Raw genomic sequence first — 25,925 nt, 5'->3', positions numbered from 1 at the left:
GTGCGGCACAGACAGCTGGCCAGGGAAAACCAATGAGTCCCGCAGACCTCCACAACCAGTTCTAGACGGCCGAGATTCTGCACTGGGAGCACCCATTGGTAAGATTTAGTCTCCGTGCAGGACAGCACCAGATTATCCCTGAGCTGGTGAATATTCTGAAGAGCAATATGGAGCGAGGTGATGAGTTCAATGATTCTTCACTCGGTGTTACCCAGTCTGGCGCTATTGTATTATTTTATTCACAGATTTGTTGCAATTTTTTGATTTGTTGAGTTTTGATATTAAATTCTGGCATTTTATGAACCTGATATCTACCTACATACACAATACGGAGCTGGGTGTGATTTCTCTGCTCTCTCTGGGTAGTGACATTGTCCGTGTGTTCATGGAGATGTGTTTTGGTTGGTGCTTCTATTTGAATATATTTACCATATCTCTCACGGTATCAGCACCTGACTAACGTTTGCCGATGACACAAAGATTGGTGGCATTGTCAGCAGTGTAGATGAAAACATGAAATTACAAAGCGATATTGATAGAATAGGTGAATGGGTAAAACTGTGGCAAATGGAATTCAATGTAGACAAATGTGAGATCATTCACTTTGGTTCAAGAATGGATAGAAGAGGGTACATTCTAAATGGTAAAATGTTAAAAACAGTGGATGTCCAAAGGGACCTCGGGGTTCAGGGACATCGATCATTGCAGTGTCATGAACAGGTGCAGAAAATAATCAATAAGGCTAATGGAATGCTGGCCTTTATATGTCGAGGACTGGAGTACAAGGGGGCAGAGGTCATGCTGCAGCGATACAAAACTCTGGTCAGACCGCACCTGGAGTACTGTGAACAATTCTGGGCACCGCACCTTCGGAAGGACATGTTGGCTTTGGAGGGAGTGCAGCGTAGGTTTACTGGAATGATACCCATACTTCAAGGGTTAAGTTACGAGGAGAGATTACACAAATTGGGGTTGTATTCTCTAGAGTTTCGAAGATTAAGGGGTGATCAGTTCGAAGTTTATCAGATATTAAGGGGAACGGATGGGGTGGATGGAGAGAAACTATTTCTGCTGGTTGGGGAATCTTGGAGGTGGGGGCACAGTCTAAAAAATAGAGCCAGACCTTTCAGGAGCGAGATTAGAAAACGTTTCTACACACAAAGGGTGGTAGAAGATTGGAACTCTCTTCTGCAAACGGCAATTGACACTAACTCAATTGCTAAATTTAAATGTGAGATATATAGCTTTTTGGCAATCAAAAGTATTCAGGGATATGGGCCAAAGGCGGTTTTATGGAGTAAGATCACAGATCAGCCATGGTATTATCAAATGGCGGAGCAGGCACGAGGGGCTGAATGGCCTACTCCTGTTCCTGTTTTTCCTATGTTTCCGAATTTTACACCGTTCAATAAAATTAACACTAATGTATAATGTTATCAATCGTGTAATCTTAAACTGGTGCTGCACAGTTATCTTTGGATTATCTTTAGGGGTCTTACAATCTCAAAAACCACCACAAATATATAAGTTGTCGATTTGAGGGCTGTTTTACAATCATAATTCTCTATTGTGTGTTTGTCTCTCTGTGTGTGCGCAAAGGCAAGAGCAACAAATTAAACTATCAGTCCCGGTGCTTGCCTTTCCACACTGTCGGAATGTAAAAGCGATTCATCTCGGTCAGTAAATTTCTATAAACTATAGTTGAAGTTTTCTCGAGCATAAATGTGCAGCCAAGATTGAGACCTTGTAAGATGCAGTTATCTGTTGTTTCAGTCACGCTCACACTAGTGTAATAAACGGACAACAGCAACAAAAACTTACATTTACACCTACACTAATTACATTAGTTTAATCAAATACAAGATTCATTTGAGCAGTTACTTCCTTTTTTATATAAAGCCTAGAGATCGGGCCCTAAAACCTGTTGGTAATTTGAATGGTTACTTTTTATGTAAAGATTAGTGATGGACCCTCCGACCTGTTGGGAATTTCAGTCGCTACTTTTTCTAAAGATTAGTGATGGGCCCACCGACCTGTTGGTAATTTGAGTTGTTAGTTTTATTTAAAGATTAGTGTTGGACACTCCCACCTGTTGGTAATTTCAGTGGTTAATTTCGTTATAAAGACTTGAGATGGACCCTCCTTCCTGATTGTAATTGGAATTGTTACCTTTTCGATAAAAATTAGTGGTGAGGCCCTGCTACCTATTTGTAATTTATGTCGTTACTTTTTACACAAAAAATACTGATGGACCCTCCTACCAGTTGGTAATTTAGATTGTTACTTTTTATATGAAGAATAGTGATGGATCCTCGTGCCTGTTGCTAATTACAGTAGTGACTTTTTATATAAAGATTAGTGATGGACACTCCTGCCTTTTGGTAAGTTTTTTTATGTGGACTAGTGATGAGGCCTCCAAACTGTATATATTGGAAGTAACTACTCAAATTATCAAAATTAACGATCAGGAACCTCCTTTCTCTGTGAAAGATGGTTTCAGCCCTGAAGCTGTTTCTCTTTAAAACAGTCCTGCAGTTTACTTCTGCCTGAAGGGATAGGCCTCTTTTTCTTCAGTTGAGCAAATCTAACAGCCAACATCCTCAATAACTTATTTTTCGAAAAAAGGTGAAGTCCTTGCTCCATTCTCCCACCTAATTCGCATTAAACTAATTAATTATAATTAATCAGGAGCAAGTTTTGTCTCCGATTTTGTTCCTATCCTGTGATTGGATGGCGTTGAGTCCGGCCTCGGGTCAGCTGAGGCTGATTTCCCAGGTGTCCGGCAGAGAGCGATAATCGGCCATTGCGAATGTGTTAACCCTTTACTGAGCTGAACTGTGTGTTCCACCAGTCTTTGATCAGTTCAATGCAAGTGTGCCGGGAAACATAACGGTTCAGTGAGTAAGAAGAGCAAGTTTCACAGTTACAAATAAATGCACATGGAGTGAGAAAGGCCAGTTTCCCACTCCTGTTCACTGAATATCAAATTCTAACATGGGGAGGAAACACCGCAAGGCGAGGATGGTGTAAATCTCCAGAGTTCGTGTTCCTGCTATCTGTCCTGTAACCGCTTTAAAATGTGTCTGAGCGGAGATTGGTGGGGTCCAAGAAGGTATAAGCCCTCAAATTCTAGGTGTAATGTAGCCACCCTTCAGTCAGTGTTTGAACGAACAATTAGTGAATTGTTCAATCCGCGAGGAATGGAGAGCTCCCGACGCCGGGGAACATATCTGACCGCGGGAAATCGACTTTACAAAAGAGGAAGGGGCAGAAGAACTTAATTAAAATGCAAATTGACATTACATTAACATTACCTTGATCCCGTCTCTCAATGTCCGTGCAGATTTTACAAATTATTCCCTTGTTGTTTCATTACAACCAATCGAGTACAAGTTCCTTGCTTTATTTTAGCAGTTCACAACTTGGGAATTTGATCTGATCCTTGGTATGTGAGATTAAGAGCTCCACACTCTGTGAAAGCTGCTGCCAGACATCAGGATGGATTTCAACACAAACATTCCTCATCTGTTTCAGAACAGGGAGCGGCCTTTCTGGTGGAATCAAATTGAAGCGGGTTAACAATTCGCTGCCAGTAAAGCAGATACATGGTTAGAAATAAATTGTTACATTTGCATCAGGGACATTGTTTGCTGAAAATCCCATCGATTTTCGGATGTTTGCGCTTTCAACCCTGGGGCCAAGAGCCAGTGTTTCATAGAATCATAGAATCATAGAAGTTACAACATGGAAACAGGCCCTTCGGCCCAACATGTCCATGTCGCCCAGTTTATACCACTAAGCTAGTCCCAATTGCCTGCACTTGGCCCATATCCCTCCATACCCATCTTACCCATGTAACTGTCCAAATGCTTTTTAAAAGACAAAATTGTACCCGCCTCTACTACTGCCTCTGGCAGCTCGTTCCAGACACTCACCACCCTTTGAGTGAAAAAATTGCCCCTCTGGTCCCTTTTGTATCTCTCCCCTCTCACCTTTAATCTATGCCCCCTCGTTATAGACTCCCCTACCTTTGGGAAAAGATTTTGACTATCGACCTTATCTATGCCCCTCATTATTTTATAGACTTCGATAAGATCACCCCTTAACCTCCTGCTCTCCAGGGAAAAAAGTCCCAGTCTCTCTAACCTCTCCAACCTCTCCCTGTAAGTCAGTGAGCTGAGGACAGGCTGTTTCTGTAAATGAGGACATTAACCGTTTAACCTCCGAATTAAACTCTTGTTGAGCATCAATCACCTCAATCACTGGGGGAACGAGTACTGACATTCCACAGTTACATTTATCAGAGTAAATATTCAGAAGATACACCAGTTACATTGTTAATTCCGGAAAGGACCATTCCTGGACTGTGATTGGTACAAGGATTGGATTTCTCCCATTTTCAGAGGGTTCACAGACAGAATACAAAAACAACTCCACGGGTTGGATGTGTCCAAAGAGAGAAAGTATTTGAGCACAGATTGTGGTGATAATTCCGAGGGACGGATTGTAGTGATCAATCCCAGGGACAGATTGTGGTGATAATTCCGAGGGACGGATTGTTGTGATCAATCCCAGGGACAGATTGTGGTGATAATTCCGAGGGACGGATTGTTGTGATCAATCCCAGGGACAGATTGTGGTGATTATCCCGAGGGAAGGATTGTTGTGATCAATCCCAGGGACAGATTGTGGTGATAATTCCGAGGGACGGATTGCAGTGATCAATCCTAGGGACAGATTGTGGTGATAATTCCGAGGGACGGATTGTTGTGATCAATCCAAGGGACAGATTGTGGTGATAATTAAATACTCTGTTAAGTGGACAGTTTGGGTAAATGGTGGGTTTATATATCATTAAGTATACTGTTAAATGGACAGTGTTGGTAAATGTTCGGTTAATAGATCATCAAATACATTTTTCAATGGACAGTATGGATAAATGGTGGTTTTATATATCATTAAATACACTGTTAAATGGACAGTGTGGGTAAATGGTGGGTTTATATATCATTAAATACACTGTTCAATGGACAGTGTGTGTAAATTGTGGGTTTATATATCATTAAGTACACTGTTAAATAGACAGTGTGGGTAAATGTTGGTTTTATATATCATTAAGTACACTGTTAAATGGACAGTGTGGGTAAATGTTCAGTTAATAGATCATCAAATACAATTTTCAATGGACAGTATGGATAAATGGTGGTTTTATATATCATTAAATACACTGTTAAATGGACAGTGTGGGTAAATGGTGGGTTTATATATCATTAAATACACTGTTCAATGGACAGTGTGTGTAAATGGTGGGTTTATATATCATTAAATACACTGTTAAATAGACAGTGTGGGTAAATGGTGGGTTTCGATACAATTAAATACAATGTTAAATGGACTCACAGTCCCTGTACTGATTATCGAGCTGATACTGCTGACAGTATAAGTTTTGCTTATAGAGCTTATGCTTCTGAGATTACCTGTATTGATCATAGAGCTGATATTACTGACAGTATTTGTAGTAATTGTAGAGCTGATATTATGAACAGTATCTAATCTGAATATGGAGCTGGTATTACTGGCCTTATCTCTGCTGATTTTACATGTGATATTACTGAACGTACCTGTACTGATTATGGAGCCGATATTACTGACAGTACTTGTATTTATTATCGAGATGATATTACTGATTATATCTGCACTGATTATAGAACTGATATTAATGACAGTACTTTTATTGATTGTCGAGCTGATATTACTGAAAAAATCTGTCCTGATTTGATAGAGCTTAATCGTGAGAGTATTTTGACGCTTATAGGGTTGTTCTACTGAAAATGTTTGTTTTGATTATGGAACTGATATTACTGACTGTATCTGTGCTAATATGAGGCTGTTATTACTGACTGTATCTCTGCTCAATATAGCGCTGATATTACTGACAGTATCTGCGCTAATATGTCGCGGTTACTAACTGTATCTCGGCTCAATATCGCACTGATATTACTGAATGTATCTGTGCTCAAAATAGCCCTGCTTTACTGACTGTATCCCTGTTCAATATAGGGCTGATTATTCTGACAGTATCCCTGCTCAATATTGAGCTGTTACTACTGACTGTATCTGTGTTGATGAAAGAGCTGGTGTAATAAAAACATTAATTGAATGACTTAGAATTGTCCAGCTCAAGAACAGCCCATTTTTCCCACATGTCTTTGCCTGGATTTATGCTCCACACGAGCGTCCTCCCGCACGATTTCATCGCACCCTATCAACTTATCTTTCTATTTCTAGCACCCTCGTGTATTTATCTACCTTCCCCTTAAATGCATCTTAACTTTTCGCCTCAACCATTCCATGTGGTAGAGAATTGCACATTCTCACCACTCTCTGAGTAAGATGTCTCTCCTGAATTACATCTTGGTTTCATTAGTAACTTTCTTATATTCATGGCCTCTATTTTTGGACTGCCCTGAAGGGGAAACATGCTCTCCAGTTCGAGCCTATGGAACCCCTTCCGAATATGAAAGACCTCTATCAGTTCACCTCTCCGTCTTCAACTGAATATAGAAAATGGACAGAGCCTGTTAAATCTTTCCTGATATTGTTGGTAAATAATGCATTGAACAAGTGACGCCAGGAATTAAATGAAAGTAATGCCAGTAAGGAACACCCAGGCCACAATCTTCTCCCATGGGAGCGGGTAAATTCAGGCAATCTCGGCACAATCCAGAGCACGGTAGAAGGGTTACTTAAAACTGCACCAATAAAATACCCGGAGCCGGCAGGCTGTGTTTGTGCATTGCTGTGGTTAAAGCAGATCAGTTAGAAGGACTGCACTGTCAAACTCACATATTAAAAAAACAACCTTTGGTGCAAGTGTTGTCTTGTCCTGCCAGGTGGGTGCGGGAGAACTGCTGGGACTCGCCCGGCAGAGGCGGAGACTCCAAAACGGCGCCAGAGAGTGCGATGTTCTGACCTGTCTCACTGTTCATCGACTGAACAACAAGATTCTTATGATAACGTGCGTTTGGTTGGGGGGTGAATTCCGATCCAGAATCCTGGACACATCAGGTCAGCATCTCGGCAGATAAAAAAAGCATCAATTTCAGGGCCATAGTATTGAAAATCTACAGATACAGAATCTCTTGCACTGAACTTTTAACCGTCCCCGAAATAAAATCGTTGGTTGGTTTCAGGGTTTCACTGTTTAATTCTGACTGGACACAGGGTGGAACAATGGGTGTGCTTACTCAAGTATATTGAACAAAGTTTACCTTCGATTCCCTTGCACCGATTATCTGATCTTTACTCCCCTGGAATTCTGCGAATTGCAGAACCGATGGAGCTCAACCTGAAATACAAACAGCCAGTCAGAGCCCATTTGGTTCGGGTACGGTGTGGACATATCCCTACGAGGGGGAAAGGAAAGGCATCCAAAACTATATCACCCTAAATGACTAAAGAGATGGAGATATTTAGAAAAATGAAAATGGAGGCTAATGACGAATGTAACGTTTATAATACAGTAGAGATCCAGGCTGAATACAGAAAGAACAGAGGAGATCTAAAAAAAGGTGGAAATAAGAGGGGCAAAAAAAGAGAAACAATTGTAAATTTCAAAAGGGAATTTGAAGGGAATTGAAAAACTTGAAGGAAAAATTTACAGGGCTTTGGGGAAAGAGCATGGAAGAGGGAATAATAGGAAAGGTCTTTAAAAGAGCCAGCACATGCGTCATGGGCTGAATGGACTCCTGTGATGTACCTGCTATGATACTACGTTGCAACCATTTAAAGGGAACAGACAATCCTTCGGTTGCTGAAGTCATTGTACAGAAACTCGAACTAAACTTCACATTCGCCAAATGCCGGAATCCAGCACATGTTTAAATATAAGAACGTAGGACCAGGAGGAGGCCATTCAGCCCCTCGAATCTGTTCTCCCATTTAATTAGATCATGGCCGCTCTGTACCTGAACTCTATTTACCTGCCCTTCACCCATTTCGCTCATACCCTGAACTAAAAAAAACTGCCGCTGTCAACCGTGAAAATTTCAGTTGACCCAGAATCCACAACCTTTTGGAAGAGGGAATTCCACATTTCCAGTAAACTTTGTGTGAAAACGTGCGTCCATATTTCACTCCTGAACGGCCTCGAGCTAATTTTAAGATTGTGTCCCCTTGTTCTGGACTCCTCCATCAGAGGAAATGCCTCTTCTGTACCTAATGAATGTGAGGTATTAGATTTTAGTAAGAAAAATAAGGGGGTCACATACTGCTTGGATAATAAGTGTCTAAATAGGGTAGATGAGCAGAGGGTTCTGGGGGTAAATCCAATGGGGCATTGAGCAGAAATTTCTTTACCCAGAGAGTGGTTGGAATGTAGAACTCAGTACCACAAGGCATAATTGAGGCGACTCGCATCGACACATTTAAGGGAAGCTAAATAAACACACGACGGATAAAGGAATAGAAGGATATTAGCGCAGATACTGTCAGTAATATCAGCGCTATATTGAGCAGAGATACAGTCAGTAATAACAGCGTCATATTAGCACAGATACAGTCAGTAATATCAGCTCCATAATCAAAACAGACAGTTTCAGTATAACAACCCTATAAGCGTCAAAATACTCTCACTATTAAGCTCTATAAAATCAGCACAGATACTTTCAGTAATATCAGCTCGACAATCAATAGAAGTACTGTCATTAATATCAGTTCTATATTCAGTGCAGCTATGATCAGTAATATCAGCTCTATAATAAATACAAGTACTGTCAGTAATATCGGCTCTATAATCATTACAGGTACGTTCAGTAATATCACATGTAAAATCAGCACAGATAAAGCCAGTAATACCAGCTCCATATTCAGAACAGATACTGTTCATAATATCAGCTCTACAATTACTACAAATACTGTCAGTAATATCAGCTCTATGATCAATACAGGTAATCTCAGAAGCATAAGCTCTTTCAGCAAAACTTATACTGTCAGCAGTATCAGCTCGATAATCAGTACAGGGACCGTCAGTCCATTTAACATTGTATTTAATTATATCGAAACCCACCATTTGCCCACACTGTCCATTTAACAGTGTATTTAATGATATATAAACCCACCATTTACCCACACTGTCCATTTAACAATGTATTTAATGATATATAAACCCACCATTTACCCACACTGTCCATTTCACAGTGCATTTAATAATATATAAACCCACCATTTATCCGCACTGTCCATTTAACAGTGTATTAAATGATATGTAAACCAACCATTTACACACACTGTCCATTTAACAGTGTATTAATTAATATATAAACCCACCATTTACCCACATAGCCATTTAACTACTTGTTTCATGATAATTAATCGACCATTTTCCCACAATGCCAATTAACTGAGTTTTTAGCAATATATAAACCCACCATTGACCCACACTGTCCATTTAACAACTTGTTTAATGATAATTAATCGACCATTTTCCCACAATGCCAATTAACTGAGTTTTTAGCAATATATAAACCCACCATTTACCCACACTGTCCATTTAACAGTCTATTTAATGATATATAAACCCACAATTTAACCACACTGTCCATTTAACAGTGTATTTAATGATATACAAACCCACCATTTACCCACACTGTCCATTTAATAGTGTATTTAATGATATATAAACCCACCATTTAACGACACTGTCCATTTATCAGTGTATTTAATGATACATCAACCCACCATTTGCCCACACTGTCCATTTAACAGTGTATTTAATGATATACAAACCCACCATTTACCCACACTCTCCATTTAACAGTGTATTTAATGATATATAAACCCACCATTTCCCCACACTGTCCATTTAACAGTGTATTTAATGATATATAAACCCACCATTTCCCCACACTGTCCATTTAATAGTGTATTCAATGATATATAAACCCACCATTTAACGACACTGTCCATTTATCAGTGTATTTAATGATACATAAACCCACCATTTACCCACACTGTCCATTTAGCAGTGTATTTAATGATATATAAACCCACCATTTACCCACACTGTCCATTCAACAGTGTATTTAATTATATATAACCCCACCATTTACTAACTATCAATTTAACAGTGCGTTTTATTGTATATATACCCAGCAATTACCCACACTGTCCATTTAACAGTGCATTTAATCATATATAAACCCACCATATACCCACACTGTCCATTTAACAGTACATTTAATCATATATAATCCCACCATTTACCCACACTGTCCATTGCCCCAGTGCTTGAGCTGATTGATGCTCAGCCATAGTTTCATTCGGCGGTTGAATGATTAATGTCCTCACTTGCAGAAACAGCCTCTCCTCAGCTCACTGACGAGACACTGGCTCCTGGTCGCATGGTTGAAAGCGCAAACATCAGAAAATCGATGGGACTTTCGTAAACAACGTCCCTGATGCAAATGTGACAATTTATTTCTGAACAAGTATCTATTTGACTGAACTTTCCAGAAATAAGATTAGAAAAAGAACATTTAGAACCAACTTTGTTCACAATTGACTTTGCAGCGAATTGTGAACGCGGCTCGATAACATTCCACCAGAAAGACCGCTCCCTGTTCTGAAACAAATGAGGAATGTTTGTGTTGAAATCCATCCTCATGTCTGGCAGCAGCTTTCACAGTGGGCGGAACTCTGAATCTCACAACAAGGATCAGATCAAATTCCCAAGTTGTGAATTGCTAAAATTAAGTAAAGAACTTGCACTCGATTGATTACAATGAAATAACCAGGATATAATTTGCAAAATCTGCACGGACATTGAGAGACGGAAAATACTTGCGGGATCAAGGTAAGGTTAACGTCGTGTCAATTTGTTTTTTAATTAACTTTTCCTGCTCCTTCCTCTTTTCGAAAGCCGATTTCCCGCGGTCGGATATGTTCCCCAGCGTAGGGAGCTCTCTATTTATCGGGGATTGAACAATTCACTAATTGTTCGCTCAGACACTGACTGAAGGCCGGCGATTTTCCACCGGGAATTTCAGGGCTTATCCCTTCACTGGACCCCACCAATCTCCCCACAGACACGTTTTAAAGCGGTTACGGGACAGAAAGCAGGAACATGAACTCTGGAGATTTGCACTATCCTCGTCCAGCGGTGCCTCCTCCCAATGTTAGAATTTGATAGTTATTAAACAGGGTTGGGAAACTGTCCTTTCGCACTCTATATGCATTTATTTTTAACTGTAACACAGGCTCGTTTTACTCACTCAACCGTTTTGTGCCCGGTACACTTTTATTGAACTGATCAAAGACTGATCGAACACTCAGTTCAGCTCAGTAAAGGGTTAACTCTTTCGCAATGGCCGATTATCGCTCTCTGCCGGGCACCTGGAAAATCAGCCTATGGTGACACGAGGCCGGACTGAGCGCGATCCAATTACAGGACAGGAGCAAAATCGGAGACAAAGCTTATTCCTGATTAATTATATTTAATTAGTTTAATTCGAATTAGATGGGAGAATGGAGCAGGGACTTCAGTTTTTGTTAAATTGTGTTATTGAGGGTGTTATTTGTTAATTTGGCTCAACTGAAGAAAGAGAGGCCGCTTCCTTCGGACAGAAACAAATTTCAGGAATGTTTCAAAAGGGAAACCGGTTCAGGGCTGAAACTATCTTTCAAAGAGAACGGAGGTTCCTGATCGTTAATTTTGGTAATTTGAGTAGTTACTTCTCATATCAACAGGTCGGACGGTCCATTACTTATCTTTATATCAAAAGTCACTACTGAAATTACCAACAGGCTCGAGGTTCCATCACTAATCTTTATATAAAAAGTCAACACTGAAATTACCAACAGGCAGGAGGGCCAATCACTAATCCTTATATGAAAAGTCACTACTGAAATTACCAACAGGGAGGAGGGTCTATCACTAAACTTTACATGAAGAAAACCCACTGAAAATACCAGAAGCCAGGCGAGTCCATCGCTAATCTTTTTTTAAAAAGAAACGACTGTATTTACCAACAGGTAGGAGTGTCCATCACGCAACTTTATATGAAAAGTATCTACACAAATTAACATCAGTTGGAGGGTCCATCACTAATCTTCATACAAAAAGTAACCACATAAAAAATACCACCAGGTAGGAAGAGCCATCACTAATCTTGACATAAAAAGTAACTACTGAAATCACCAACAGGTATGAGGGTCCATCACTAATCTTGATATAAAAAGCAACCAGTGAAATTACCAACAGGAAGAAGAATGCACACTAAACTTTTTTTTAAAAATATCAAATCAAATTACAAACAGGTCGGATGGTCCATCAGTATTTTTTGTATAAAAATTAACCACATAAACTACAAACAGGTAGCAGGGCCCCACCACTAATTTTATCTAAAAAGTAACAACTCCAATTGCAATCAGGAAGGAGGGTCCATCTCAAGTCTTTATAAAGAAATTAACCACTGAAATTACCAACAGATAGGATTGTCCAACACTAATCTTTAGAAAAAGTAACTACTGAAATCACCAACAGGTAGGAGGGTCCATCACTAATCTTTATATAAAAAAGTAACTATTCAAATTACCAACAGGTTTTAGGGCCCGATCTGTAGGCTTTATAAAAAAAGGAAGTAACTGCTCAAATGAATCTTGTGTTTGATTACACTAATGTAATTAGTGTAGGTGTAAATGTAAGTTTTTGTTGCTTTTGTTCGTTTATTGCACTGGTTGTGAGCGTCACTGAAACAACAGATAACTGCATCTTACAAGGTCTCGAACTTGGTTGTACATTTATGCTGGAGAATAACTTCAACTATAGTTTGCAGAAATTTACTGACCAAGATCAATCGCTTTTACATTCCCACAGTGTGGAAAGGCAAGCACCAGGACGGATAGTTTGATTAGTCGCTATTGCCTTTGCGCACAACACAGCGTGGCACACACACAATGGAGAATTATAATTGTAAAACACCGTCAAATCTTCAACTTATATATTTGTCGTGTGTTCTGAGATTGTCAGACCCCTAAAGATAATCCAAAGATAAATGTGCAGCACCAGTTTAAAGTTACACGATTGATAACATTATACATTAGCGTTAATATTATTGAACGGTGTAAAATTCCTCACCTCATAAAATGCTCATTAGGAAAAATAGGAAACATAGGAACAGGATTAGGCCATTCAGCCCCTCCCGCCTGTTCCGCCATTTGATAAGATCATGGCTTATCTGTGATCTATCTCCATCGACCCGCCTTTGCCCATATCCCTTGATACCTTTGGTTGCCAATAAGCTATCTATCACAGATTTAAATTTAGCAATTGAGCTAGTATCAACTGCCATTTTCGGAAGAGAGTTCCAAAATTCGACCACCCTTTGTGTGTAGAAATGTTTTCTAATCTCGCTCCTGAAAGGTCTGGCTCTAATTTTTACACTGTGGACCCGACTCCTGCAATCCCCAACCAGCGGAAATATTTTCTCTCTATCCACCCTATCAGTTCCTCTTAATATCTTATAAACTTCGATCAGATCACTCCTTAACATTCGAAACTCCAGAGAATACAACCGCAATTTATGTAATCTCTCCTCGTAACTTAATCCTTGAAGTCCGGGTATCATTTCAGTAAACCTACGCTGCACTCACTCCAAATCCAATATGTCCTTCCGAAGGTGCGGTGCCCATAACTGCTCACAGTACTCCAGGTGCGGTCTAACCAGGGTTTGGTGCAGCTGCAGAATAACTTCTGCCCCCATGTCCTCTAGTCCACTTGATATAAAGGCCAGCCTGCCATTCGCCTTAATGATTATTTTCCGCACCTGTTAATGACACTTTTATGATCTATGTACCTGAACCCCTACGTCCCTTTGGATATCAATTGTTTTTAACTTTTTAACATTTAGAACGTACCCTGTTCCATCCTTTTTTGACCAAAGTGGATGACCTCATACTTGTCCACATTCAATTCCATTTGCCACAGTTTTGCCCATTCACGTAATCTATCAATACCGCTTAGAAATTTTATTTTCATCTACACTGCTTACAATGCCACCAATCTTTGTGTCATCGGCAAACTTAGATATGAGACTTTCTATGCCTTCATCTAAGTCGTTAATAAATATTGTGAATAATTCAGGCCCCAAGACAGATCCCTGCGGGGCTCCACGAGTCACATCCTGCCAAAGTGAGTACTTACCCATGCTCCCTACTCTCTGTCGCCTTTCGCTCAGCCAATTTCCTGATCAAGTCCGTACTTTTCCCTCAATTCCATGGGCTTCTATCTTAGCTAACAGTCTCTTATGAGGGCCCTTATCAAATGCCTTCTGGAAGTCCATATAAATAACTTCCATTGACATTCCCCTGTCCAATACTTTAGTCACCTCTTCAAAAAATTCAATCTGATTTATCAGGCACGACCGACCTTTCACAAATCCATGCTGGCTCTCTCTGATCAACTGAAAATTCAGAGGTGTTCAGTCACCCTATTCTTAATTATAGACTCCAGCATTTTCCCCACAACAGATGTTAGGCTAACTGGTTTATAATACTCCGCTTTCCCTCTCTCTCTCTCCTTTCTTAAAAAGCGGAGTGACATGTGCAATTTTCCAATCTGGATGGACAGTTCCTGAATCTAGAGAACTTTGAAAGTTTATAGTTAGGGCATCTGCAATGTGCTCACTTACTTCCTTTGAAACCTTGGGATGGAAACCATCCGGTCCTCTGGATTTCTCACTCTTTGGTGCTATTATTTTCTTCATTACTGTTGCTTTACTTATGTTAATTTTATTGAGTCCCTGTCCCCGATTCAATATTAGTTCTCATGGGATTTCCGGCATGCTATCTTCTTTTTCTACTGTAAATACTGACGCAAAGTAATTATTCAACATGTCCGCCATTTCCCCATTGTCAATGAAATACCCCCACTTTCAGTTTTTAAGGGGCCAAAACTGCTCCTGACCATCCCCCTTTTCCTAATGTAATTATAAATGTACTTCGTATTGTTTTTGATATCCCTTGCATGTTTCTTTTTATACTCTTTTTTGTAGCTCTAACGATCTGTTTTGTGACCATTTGTTGATCTTTGTATCTTTCCCATTCGCCAGGATCTGGGCCATTCTTTGCCTTTTTTAATTCCCTTTCCTTATGTCTTATACTGTCCCTTAGGTCTTTAGTTGTCCATGGCTGTTTTTTTTATGGCAAGTAGAGTTCCTGCCCCTCAGGGGTATAAACCGGTTCTGTATCTCGTTAAATGTTTGTTTAAACATTTCCCACTGATCATCAGTAGTTCCAACCATTAACAAATTTGCCCAGTTCATGTGGACAGTCTCTTTTGTTCAGCCTGGGCTGAAGTGGAACACTGGGTAAATGTACAGACAGGAAGAGCCCAGGGCCGTGGTCAGTCTGGGCTGCAGTGGGACACTGGGTAAATGCATAGACAGGAAACGCTCAGTGTGGTGCTCAGTCTGGGTTGCGGTGAGACGCTGATAATCGGACTCAGTATTCGTGGGTTTAGGGAGTGACAACACCCAGGGAATCCGGTGACTGCTGTAAAGTGCACCTATATAGGTCTCCGATTGTCCTCTCAGTGTGGGATGAGAATGCATTCTTAAATCTCTGATTGGCCCCTCAGTGAGGGAGGAGGTTCAACCCACTCTGCTCTTTATGAGGAGTGGGGATCTGGGGTTCAAAGGGATTGGATTCTTCATACCCGGTTTATGTGGGAAATAAACCACCCGAATGGCACGAAAACCGGGGTGCGGTGGGAGGTGTTGTTTTCCCGAGTCAGAACATCAGAGCGACCACAGAGTCCCTGATATAATTTGGCGAGTGAATGTGGCAAGGTATTGGCGATTTGAGACTGTTTCAAAGTGCAAGCCTCGTGGTTATAAAACAGCGCTCGGATCGTGAGTTCAATTCTCAGCCTGTGAAACAAAAAAGTGCTATAATTACTGACGGTATCTGTACTGATTGTGGAACTGACAGTGCTTGTATTGATGGTAGAACTGACATTATCTGTGCTGATTTTACAGAGCTTAACAGAGAGGATATTTGTGATGCTGAAAGAGTTGTTATACTGACGGTGTCCTTTTGATTATAGCGCTGATGTTACTGACAGTATCTCTGCTAATCTGACGCGGTTATTACTGACTGTATATCTGCTCAATATAGGGCTGATAGTACTGATAGTATCTATGTTCAATATAGCCCTGTTACTACTGACGTATCCCTGCTCAATATGGGGCTGATATTTCTGACATTATCTGTATTGATGAAAGAGCTGGTGTAATAAAAATATTCATTGAATTACATGGAATTTGACAGCACAGGAACAGCCCACTTGGCCAAAAAGGTCTTTGCCTGGATTTATGCTCGACACGATCGTTCCCCACACTACTTCTTCGCATCCTATCAACTTATCTTTCTATTGCTGCGGTTCAAGCAGATCAGTTAGAAGGACTGCACTGTCAAACTCACGTATTAAAAAAAAATAAGTGTTTCCTTGTCCTGCCAGGTGAGTGCAGGAGAACTGCTGGGACTCGCCCGGCAGAGGCGGAGACTCCGAAACGGCGCCAGAGATTGCGATGTTCTGACCTGTCTCACTGTTCATCGACTGAACAACAAGATTCTTATGATAGCGTGGGTTTGGGTGGGGGTTGAATTGCAATCCAGAATCCTGGACACATCAGGTTAGCATCTCGGCAGATACAAAAAGCATCAATTTCAGGACCTTGTTATTTAAAATCTACAGATACAGAATCTCTTGTACTGAACTTTTAACCGTCCCCGAAATAAAATCGCCGGTTGGTTTCAGGGTTTAACTGTTTAATTCTGACTGGACACAGGGTGGAACAATGTGTGTGTTTACTAAAGTATATTTAACAAAGTTTCCCTTCGATTCCCTTGCACCGAATATCTGATCTTTGCTCCCCTAGAATTCTGCGAAGTGCAGAATCGATGGAGCTCAGCCTGAAATATAAAAAGCCAGTCAAAGCGCATTTGGTTCGGGTATAGTGTAGAACATCCCTACGAGAGGGGAAAGGAAGGGCACCCAAAGCTACAGCTCACTGGATGACTAAAGAGATAGAGATTAAAATGAAACAGAAAACGGAGGCTTATGACGAATGTATGGTTCATAACACAGTAGAGAATCAGGCTGAATACAGGAAGAACAGAGGAGATCGAAAAAAAGGGAATTAGAGGGGCAAAAAGAGAGATTCAATAGTAACTTTCCAAGGGGAATTGGATAAAAACTTGAAGGGAGAAATTTGGAGGGCTATGGGGAAAGAGCAGGGGAAAGGGACTAAATGGACAGCTCTTTCTAAGAGCCAGCACAGGCGTAATGGGCCGAATGGCCACATCCTGTGCTGTATCTACTATGGTACTATGTTGCATCCATATAAAGGGAACGTACAAACCATCTAGTTCTGAAGTCATTTTACAGAAACTCTGGTTAACCTTCACATTCACCAAATGCCGGAATTGATAATCCAGCACATGTTTAAATATAGGAACATAGGAAGAGTAGTAGGCCATTCAGCCCCTCGAATCTGTTCTCGATTTTAATTAGATCATAGTTGCTTTGTACCTGAATTCTATTTACCTGTCCTTGATCCATTTCGCTTGATAGCCTTACCACAAAAAATCTGCCGCTATCAGTCTTCAAAGTTTCAGTTGACCCAGAATCCACAACCTTTTGGAGGAGCGAATTCCACATTTCCAGTGAACTTTGTGCGAAAAGGTGCGTCCAGATTTCACTCCTGAAGGGCCGAGCGCGAATTTTAATGTTGTGCCCCCTTGTTCTGGATTCCTCCATCAAAGGAAATGTCTACTCTGTATTTAATGAGTGTGAGGTATTACATTTTGGTTGTAAAAATAGCGGGGCCACAAACTGCTTGGATAATAATTGTCCAAAAAGGGTAGAGGAGCGGGGGGTTCTGGGGATACAGATATAGAAATCACTAAATGTAGCGAAGCAGGTTAATAAGGCCATAAAAAAGCAAATCAAGCAATGCGGTTCTTTCCAGAAGGCTAGAAATGTAAAGCAGAGAAGTGAAGTTAAATTTGTATTGAAACTTGGTTAGGCCACACTTGGATTACTATGAATAGTTCTGGTCTCCACATTATAAAAAGGATATAGAAGCACTGGAGAAGGTACAAAAAGATTTACTAGGATGATACCAGAACAGAGAAGTTATACCTATCAATGAAGATTGAGCAACATGGGGCTCTATTCCCTGGCACAAGGAAGACGGACGGGTGGCCTGATAGGTGTCTTTAAGATTATGTAAGGGTTTGATAGGGTGGACGGAGAGAAGATGTTTCCACTTGCGGGAGAAACCAGAACGAGGGACCATAAATATCAGATAGTCACTAATAAATCCAATAGGGAATTCAGCAGGAACTTCTTTACCCAGAGATTGGTTGGAAAGTGGAACTCACGACCACAAGGAGTAGTAGAGGCGAGTAGCATTTAATTGAAGCAAATTAAACACATGAAGGAGAAAGGAATTGAGGGAATTGCTAATAGGGGTAGATTAAGGGAGGAGGTTAGTTTGGAGAATGGACCATTTGGGCCGAATGGTCTGTTTCTGTGCTGTACGTTCTATGAAATTCTCTATCGAATCTTATTATCATTTTAGAAATGTCATTTAAAGCACCCTGACTACATGCAAACTCACCATTTACACACGGTCCATTTAACAGTTTATTTAATGATATATAAACAAATCATTTGCTCACACTATCCATTCAACTGTGTATTTAATGATATATAAACCCACCATTTACAAACAATGTCCATTTACCACTGTATTTAATGATACATAAACCCACCATTAACCCACACTGTCCATTTAACAGTGTTTTTAATGACATAGAAACCCACCATTTACTCACACTGTCCATTTAACAGTGTATTTAATGATATATAAACACACCATTTACTCCTACTATACATTTAACAGTGTATTTAATGACATACAAACCAACAATTTACTCCTACTGTACATTGAACAGTGGATTTAATGATATGCAAACCCACCATTTACCCACACTGTCCATTTAACAGTGGATTTAATGATATTTAAACCCACCATTTACCCACACTGTCCATTTAACAGTGTATTTAATGATATATAAACCCATCATTTACACACACTGTCCATTTAACAGTGCATTTAATGGCATATAAACCCACCATTTAACCACACTGTCCATTTAACAGTGTATTTAATGATATATAAACCCATCATTTACACACACTGTCCATTTAACAGTGCATTTAATGGCATATAAACCCACCATTTACCCACACTGTCCATTTAACAGTGTATTTAATGATATGAATCGTTCGTTTGAATATTTTTACAAAATGAATAAAACTCCTTTTAACTCAGCGATAGATTGAAAGAAGTAAGAAAGAGAAGGTCTGTCGAGGGAGAATTCACAGGAAGACTAATATTCTGCAATGTTTCATTCCGCCACTTTAGGTTGTGTCTCCGGCCCGAATGAATCCTCAATCCTGGTCAAAAAACAAGGGGGAATTTGGAGAGAAAAGGGGAAATATCGCAATCTGTCCCTGGGATTGATCACAACAATCCGTCCCTCGGAATTATCACCACAATCTATCCCTGGGATTGATCACAACAATCCATCAATCGGGATTATCACTCCAATCTGTCCCTGGGATTGATCACAACAATCTGTCCCTCGGAATTATCACCACAATCTATCCTTGGGATTGATCACAACAATCTGTCACTCGGAATTATCACCACAATCTATCACTGGGATTGATCACAACAATCCGTCCCTCGGAATTATCACCACCATCTGTCCCTGGGATTGATCACAACAATCCGTCCCTTGGAATTATCACCACAATCTGTCCCTGGCATTGATCACAACAATCTGTCCCTCCGAATTATCACCACAATCTATCCCTGGCATTGATCACAACAATCAGTCCCTCGGGATTATCATCAGAATCTATCCCTGGGATTGATCACAACAATCAGTCCCTCGGGATTATCACCACAATCTATCCCTGGCATTGATCACAACAATCTGTCCCTCGGAATTATCACCACAATCTATCCCTGGGATTGATCACAACAATCCGTCCCTCGGAATTATCACCACAATCTATCCCTGGGATTGATCACAACAATCCGTCCCTCGGGATTATCATCACAATCTGTCCCTGGGATTGATCACAACAATCAGTCCTTCGGGATTATCACGACAATCTATCCCTGTCATTGACCACAACAATCCGTCCCTCGGGATTATCACCACAATCTGTCCCTGGGATTGATCACAACAATCCGTCCCTCGGAATTATCACCACAATCTGTCGTCAAACACGTTCTCTCTTCGGACACTTCCAACCCGGGGAGGGGCTATTTATAACTGTCTGTGAACCCCCTCAAAATGAGGGCAATCCAATCTTTATACCAATCACAGACCAGGAATGGTCCTTTCCCGATTTAACAATGCAACTGGTGTATCTGCTGAATATTTACTTTGATAAATGTAACTGTGGAAAGTCAGTACTCATTCGCACAGTGATTGAGGCGATTGATGCTCAGCGATAGTTTCATTTGGCGGTTAAATGGTTAATGTCCTCACTTACAGAAACAGCCCGTCCTCAGCTCTCTGACGAAATACTGGCTCTTTGCAACCGGGTTGAAAGCGCAAACATCAGAAAATCGATGGGCCTTTCAGCAAACAATGTCCCTGATGCAAATGTAACAATTTATTTCGAACCAAGTATCTGTTTTACTGAACCTCCCTGGAACAAGATGATAAAAAGTAAAATTTATAACTGACTTTGTTCACAATTGACGTGGCAGCGAATTGTCAACCCTGTTCGATTCGATTCCACCAGAAAGGCCGCTCCCTGTTCTGAAAGAAATGAGGAATGTTTGTGTTGAAATCCATCCTGATGTCTGGCAGCAGCTTTCACAGAGGGCGGAGCTCTGAATCTCACATAAGAAGGATCGGATTAAATTCACAAGTTGTGAACTGCTAAAGTAAAGCAAGGAACTTGTTCTCGATTTATTGTAATGAAATAACAAGGATATAATTTGTAAAATCCACACGGACATTGAGAGACGGAAATTCCTTGCGGGATCAAGGTAAGATTAATGTCGTTGAAATTTGTTTTTAAATTAACATTTTCAGCCCCTTCCTCTTTTCTAAAGCCGATTTCCCGCGGTCAGATATGTTCCCCGGCGTACGGAGCTCTCTATTCCTCGCGGATGGAACAATTCACTAATTTTCGCTCAGACACCGACTGAAGGCCGGTTACTTTCCACCGGGTATTTCAGGGCTTATCCCTTCATGGACCCCACCAATCTCCCCACAGACACATTTTGAAGCGGTTACAGGACAGAAAGCAGGAACACGAACTCTGGAGATTTACACCATCCGAGTCCAGCGGTGCCTCCTCCCCATGTTAGAATTTGACAGTCAGTAAACAGGGGTGGGAAACTGTCCTTTCTCACTCTACATGCTTTTATTTTTAACTGTAACACTTGCTCTTTTTACTCACTGAACCGTTTTGTTCCTGGTACTGATCAAAGACTGATCGAACACACAGTTCAGCTCAGTAAAGGGTTAACACATTCGCAATGGCCGATTCTCCCCATCTGCCGGGCACCTGAGAAATCAGCCTCTGGAAACCTGAGGCCGGACTGAAAGCGATCCAATCAAAGGATTGGAGCAAAATCGGAGACAAAACTTGTTCCTGATTAATTAGAATTAATTAGGTTAATGCGAATTAGGTGGGAAAATGGAACAGTGGCTTCTGTATTGCTGAAGTATGTAATAGCGGCCTTTCGAGAAAAACAAACTTCAGGAATGTTTTAAGGGGAAACCGGTTCAGGGCGGAAACTACCTTTCACACGATAGGTGGTTCCTGACCGTTAATCATGGTAATTTGAGTAGTTACTTTTAATATCAACAGGTCGGAGGGTCCCAGCACTGAGTGGAATTAATAAAACTGTTGCAGCAGGAACAGAAGATTTATGAAATAGTGAAAAGTTATTAGCAGGAAAAAGGAAGGAGGTTTTGAGGAAGTAACTTTATATTAAAAATGGAAAACGAGAACGGGTCAACATTCCAATGAATTGGAGTTCAGATTGTGTGTTATATCTGTGAATCTACAAATAATTCCAAACACGTTTGGAAAGTCAGAATCATGAGAGATGTGATCTAGTATCTATAAGACTGGGATGTGATGGATGAAGTTTTGGGGAGAAACTAAATATTTCCTTTAGTTTCTAAAAGTGACGGCAGATGTGAAAATGTTGTTTTACCAGAGGAGGATGTGGGACCATATTTCGAGAAACTGTTGAGAAGGATTTGGATCTGAATTTAGTAAACATTTGGAAAGTCAGAATCATAAGAGATATGATGTACTATCTAGAAAACAGGGCTTGGGTTTTCACAGAACAGAGTGAAATGATCCTGGTTGTAAAATTTTGAGGAGAGAGGACGCCAGTATAAATAAATGGTTCTATGACAGAGGTGGAGAAACATCAACAAACTGGCAGGGCCCCAGCACTAATCTTTATATAAAAAGTAACTACTGAAATTACCAACAGGTATGAGGGTCAATCACTATTTTTTATATAATAAGTAAATACTGAAAATACCACCAGGAAGGAGGGCCCATCATTAATCTTTATATTAGAAGTTACTATTGAAATTACAAACAGTTAGGAGGGTCCATCACTAATCTTGACATAAAAAAGTAACAACTCAAATTAACAACAGGCAGGAGACCCCATCGCTAATGTTTACATCAAAGAGTAACTACTGAAATTACCAAAAGGCAGGAGGGTCCATCAATGATCTTTATACAAAAAGTAACAATCCAAATTACCTGCAGGTTTGAGGATCCAAGCACTAATCTTTACATAAGAACATAAGAACATAAGAAATTGGAGCAGGAGTAGGCCAATCGGCCCCTCGAGCCTGCTCCGCCATTCAATAAGATCATGGCTGATCTGATCCCAACCACAAATCTAAAGAACACAAGAAGTCGGAGCAGGACCCGGCCACATCGCCCCTGGGCCCTCTCCGCCACCCACAGGGCATTGACCGATCCGAACTCAGCTTCATGTCCAATTTCCTGCCCGCTCCCCATAACCCCTAATTCCCTTTACTTCTGGGAAACTGTCTATTTCTGTTTTAAATTTATCTAATGATGTAGCTTCCACAGCTTCCTGGGGCAGCAAATTCCACAGACCTACCACCCTCTGAGTGAAGAAGTTTCTCCTCATCTCAGTTTTGAAAGAGCAGCCCCTTATTCTAAGATTATGCCCCCTAGTTCTAGTTTCACCCATCTTTGGGAACATCCTTACTGCATCCACCCGATCAAGACCCTTCACAATCTTATATGTTTCAATAAGATCGCCTCTCATTCTTCTGAACTCCAATGAGTAGAGTCCCAATCTACTCAACCTCTCCTCATATGTCCGCCCCCTCATCCCCGGGATTAACCGAGTGAACCTTCTTTGTACTGCCTCAAGAGCAAGTATGTCTTTTCTTAAGTATGGAGACCAAAACTGTATGCAGTATTCCAGGTGCGGTCTCACCAATACCTTATATAACTGCAGCAATACCTCCTTGTTTTTATATTCTATCCCCCTAGCAATAAAAGCCAACATTCCGTTGGCTTTCTTGATCACCTGCTGCACCTGCATACCAACTTTTTGATTTTCTTGCACTAGGACCCCCAGATCCCTTTGTACTGCAGTACTTTCCAGTCTCTCGCCATTAAGAAAATAACTTGCTCTCTGATTTTTCCTGCCAAAGTGCATAACCTCACATTTTCCAATATTATATTGCATCTGCCAAATCTCCCCCCACTCACCCAGCCTGTCTATATCCCCTTGCAGGTTTTTTATGTCCTCCTCACTCTCTACTTTCCCTCCCATCTTTGTATCATCTGCAAATTTTGATATGTTGCACTCGGTCCCCTCCTCCAAATCGTTAATATAGATTGTAAAGAGTTGGGGACCCAGCACCGACCCCTGTGGAACACCACTGGTTACTGGTTGCCAGTCCGAAAATGAACCATTTATCCCAACTCTCTGCTTCCTGTTTGATAACCAATCCTCCACCAATGCCAGAATATTACCCCCAATCCCGTGATTTTTTATCTTAAGTAATAATCTTTTATGTGGCACCTTGTCGAATGCCTTCTGGAAGTCTAAATACACTACGTCCACTGGTTCCCATTTATCCACCCTATACGTTATATCCTCGAAGAACTCAAGCAAATTTGTCAGACATGACTTCCCCTTCATAAAGCCATGCTGACTTTGTCCTATTAAATTATGCTTATCTAAATGTTCCGTTACTGTCTCCTTAATAATAGACTCCAAAATTTTACCCACCACAGATGTTAAGCTAACTGGCCTATAATTTCCAGCCTTCTGCCTACTACCCTTTTTAAATAACGGTGTTACATTAGCAGTTTTCCAATCTGCCGGGACCTCTCCTGAGTCCAGGGAATTTTGGAAAACTATCACCAAAGCATCCACAATCCCTACTGCCACTTCCCTCAAGACCCTAGGATGGAAGCCATCAGGTCCAGGGGATTTATCCGCCTTGAGTCCCATTATTTTACTGAGTACCATCTCTTGAGTGATTTTAATCGTATTTAGCTCCTCCCCCCCCCGAGAGTCCCCTGTTTGTCCAGTGTTGGGATATTCTTAGTGTCCTCTACTGTAAAGACTGAAACAAAATATTTGTTCAGCATTTTTGCCATCTCCATGTTTCCCACCATTAATTTCCCGGTCTCATCCTCTAAGGGACCTATGTTTGCCTTAGCCACCCTTTTTCTTTTTATATAACTATAGAAACTCTTGCTATCTGTTTTTATATTTTTTGCTAATTTCTTTTCATAATCTAACTTCCCTTTCTTAATCAATCCTTTAGTTACTTTTTGCTGTCTTTTGAAGAATTCCCAATCTTCTATCTTCCCACTAAGTTTGGCTACCTTATATGTCCTTGTTTTATTCGGATACTATCCTTGATTTCTTTACTTAGCCACGGGTGGCTGTCATTTCTTTTACACCCTTTTTTCCTCAGTGGAATATATTTATTTTGAAAGTTGTAAAATAACTCCCTAAATGAACACCACTGCTCATATACCGTCTTACCCTTTAATCTATTTTCCCAGTCCACTTTAATCAATTCCGCTCTCATACCATCATAGTCTCCTTTATTCAAGCTCAGTACGCTTGTTTGAGAATCAACCTTCTCACCCTCTAATTGGATATGGAATTCAACCATGTTGTGGTCGCTCGTTCCAAGGGGATCCTTAACTAGGACATTATTAATTAATCCTGACTCATTACACAGGACCAGGTCCAAGGTTGCCTGCCCCCTTGTAGGATCAGTTACATACTGCTCAAGAAATCCATCCCTGATGCACTCAATGAACTCGTCCTCAAGGCTGCTCTGCCCAATTTGATATCGCCGCTCTTTCATTGTCGCTGGGTAAAAATCCTGGAACTCCCTTCCTAACAGCACTGTGGGAGAACATTTACCACACGGAATACCGCGGTTCAAGAAGGCGACTCACCATCACCTTTTCAAGGGCAATTATAGATGGGCAATAAATGCTGGCTCAGCCAGCGACGGCCACATCCCATGAACGAATTAAAAGTATATCCACATCCTGAGCTGCAGTGCCCAAAGCTGAACGCAGTATCTCTCGATGGGGTCTGACCAAGCCTCTATACAACTGAAGCATAACTTCCTCCCCTTTGTATTCCAGGCCCTTGAGAGAAAGGCCATTCTTCCATTAGTCTTTTTCTTTGCTTTTTGTACCTGCGTACTTACTTTTAATTATGTGTATCCTGTTCAATTCCTCGTTTCTCTCCATTTATACTCTAAGTTAT

The 25,925-nt window shown here is 40.7% G+C and overlaps 2 long non-coding RNA genes across 14 annotated transcripts in view; one reads left to right on the top strand and one right to left on the bottom strand.

The window, feature by feature from the left end:
- LOC137312864 (uncharacterized) overlaps positions 1-10,612 on the bottom strand; it is a 1,008,715-nt gene extending 998,103 nt beyond the window's left edge. For 9 of the 13 annotated variants that reach the window (XR_010960866.1, XR_010960869.1, XR_010960857.1 and 6 more), the window contains exons 1-3: positions 10,257-10,343; positions 7,272-7,348; positions 3,315-3,551 (exon numbers count right to left, since the gene is read on the bottom strand). This is a non-coding gene — a long non-coding RNA (uncharacterized lncRNA). The other 4 variants (XR_010960861.1, XR_010960858.1, XR_010960862.1 and 1 more) reach the window with 4 other exon arrangements.
- A 162-nt stretch (positions 10,613-10,774) lies between these two features.
- LOC137312863 (uncharacterized) overlaps positions 10,775-25,925 on the top strand; it is a 30,802-nt gene continuing 15,651 nt past the window's right edge. Inside the window, exons 1-2 of the long non-coding RNA XR_010960856.1 lie at positions 10,775-10,852; positions 20,641-21,143. This is a non-coding gene — a long non-coding RNA (uncharacterized lncRNA). The remainder of the gene's footprint in view (positions 10,853-20,640; positions 21,144-25,925) is intronic.

Source organism: Heptranchias perlo, unplaced genomic scaffold (assembly GCF_035084215.1).
Source record: "Heptranchias perlo isolate sHepPer1 unplaced genomic scaffold, sHepPer1.hap1 HAP1_SCAFFOLD_44, whole genome shotgun sequence".
NCBI lineage: Eukaryota > Metazoa > Chordata > Chondrichthyes > Hexanchiformes > Hexanchidae > Heptranchias > Heptranchias perlo.
Note: the sequence above shows the minus strand (reverse complement) of the source record. Positions and strands in the feature narration are given on the sequence as shown.